Source organism: Pundamilia nyererei, unplaced genomic scaffold, assembly GCF_000239375.1.
Source record: "Pundamilia nyererei isolate P.nyererei 1_Seehausen unplaced genomic scaffold, PunNye1.0 scaffold00416, whole genome shotgun sequence".
Classification (NCBI taxonomy): domain Eukaryota; kingdom Metazoa; phylum Chordata; class Actinopteri; order Cichliformes; family Cichlidae; genus Pundamilia; species Pundamilia nyererei.
Genome location: NW_005187817.1, coordinates 287,968 through 290,360, shown reverse-complemented (window position 1 = coordinate 290,360; position 2,393 = coordinate 287,968).

Here is a 2,393-nt window from a genome sequence, read left to right as displayed (position 1 = left end):
TGGAACAAGGTGAAGGAGATACTGGACCCTTTAATGACCACACTACTCTGATCTTCAAACATGTTGTCACAAACATTGGAAATGCCTACAACAAAAACACAGGTAATAACACTGAATGTCACTTCTCAGCTATGTTGATGTCAGGCTGATGTTCCAGATGTTCTAACAGCTGATTTTCCATTTAACAAAAACAAATGTCCCACAGGTATTTTACCTGTGGGACTACCACTTTGAGTGGCACATAGGTGCACATGGAGATGCTTCACATGCTGTATATGCTCTGTTGTTTAAAAATGGAGAGCGTATATTCACAGCATATGAAGTCCAGCCGTCCCATTATGTAACCACCTCTAATGGAGCCTCTCTGCTGCTGCAGGTTGGAGATCAGGTGCTTTTGCATCTCGCTACTAACGCGAAAATCTACGACAATCAAAATCATCTTTCCACCTTCAGCGGTCATCTGATTTTCACCATGTGAGACCGAAGCACTTCCTCATGTTGTTTTTGCTCAGCTGTTTGAGAATTATGTGTTAAGTGCATTCATGTCATTGATGGTAAATGTAAACCACCTGTCTTCTGTTTTTAAACCATTCACATTTTTAGATAAAGGCGATGATACAGTGTAACAGTTTGCAGTCATATTTCTACCAAAATAATAATTTTTTTTTCTTTTTTTTGTTTGTGTCATGGTTCTGGGTCATTCGAACTCCATTCTGAGTTTATGATGTTTTGTTCTGGTTTCTTTGTAATCTTTTTCTTGTCTATCATTTAGTTTATAGTCATGTTTTTTCCTGCTAAGTTGATTATACTCCCGGCCCGTGTGTTCTTGTCCCTGTGTCGTGTAGTTGTGTCTCTATCCTGTTTACATGTTCTCATGCTTGTGCTTCATTCTGTGGCTCCTCCGTCTGTGTTGTGCTTTCATGTGTGTTCTCCCAAGCCCGTCATGTGCCCCTCTCCCTCTCTCTCTGTATCATCTCCGTTAACTGTTTCCACATTCCCCTCTCCTGGAAAACTACTCCCATTGTCTCCCAAGCCCAGCTCCTATGTCAAGTTGTGTGAATTAGTCTGGATCTCAGTGTTTCCTGTTTTACTTTGAAAGTGTCACGTCCTGTGTGCATTGTGTTTAGTTTTGCTTCCTGTGTAGTTAGGTATATTCGCCTCAGGTGTGTTCCCAGGTGTTCATTGTCAGGTCGTCTGATTGTCTCCCCGTGTTCCTGGTCTGAAGTTTTTCCCACGTTCTTTGTGTTTTGATCTTAGTTTATTTTCATCTGTCTCCTCTTTTGCCCTTTTTTTGAATGTTTTTTCCTGGCCTCAATAAACTGCTTGTTTTTCTGTTAAACCCGTTACCAGCCTCGAGCGGCTGTGTTTGGGTCTGCTTAATTAATGAGTTCTGCCCTTTGACACTCTGTTTGTATTTATTAAAGAATAATTGAAAGACATCTGTGGAGTTTTCCTGTTTGTATTTGTTTCAGATATGGACATCACCACAAAACGGTGATGTAACACATCCTAAGTACAGATATTATACTCAGATCAAAGTAATGTAAACAGAGATCTTTGTTTCTGGGTGCAGATGTTTCCTCAGGACATGGACTATTTAAAGCCTTTTTTTGTTTGTTAAACAATCCTTGGTCAGTCCTCTGTAGTCCCTGTAATCCCGTCAGTGATAAGGCCAACGATTGCTGAGTCAACAGAGAACTTTTGCATTAAGCAGTGTACTGTACTGCAGCGCAGCGTTGTAGAAGTCTGTGGTGTGTATGGTAAATATAAATGGAGCCAGGACTTTTCCCCATTGGGCGCCTGTACTGCAGACGACCCTGTCAGACACACAGTTCTGGATCCTTCCATGATCCACTCACACCTGTATACTCCAGGTTATCTCTCAGCATTGTGCGTGATAGCACTGAAAGCACTTTCAAGATGAGCGAGGGATCGATGTAGGAGGTGGATCACAGCGTCATCAAAGCAGACAGCCATGTAGCTCGTTTCACAAAGGGACCACAGAACTCTGATATAATGTTTAATTTAGACCGTTTCAGGGTCTGTATTATTCTGCTGACAGTGTCTTAATGTAGTGTGTGACAAGAACAAGTGAAGCCAGATCTGAACATGCTAGTATGTTTCTTGTTATGGTAACAAGCACTTACAGCAGGTGAGGTGAGGAGAAAGATGTCTTTCCAAATTCTCCTCACTCAAAGTAAAAAGTGTTATCAGGTTGTACTTTGGTTAATTGCACAAGTGGGAAAACCCCAAACATTTGCTCTGTGAAGAGAGCAGTGAATCAGTCAGTCTGACAAAGCTCAAGAAGTATGAGGAAACAGTTCTTGTCACCCCGTCACAAACAAATATCATGCACGTGTTTTCTGGACACAAAACTGGACTTTGGATCTAAA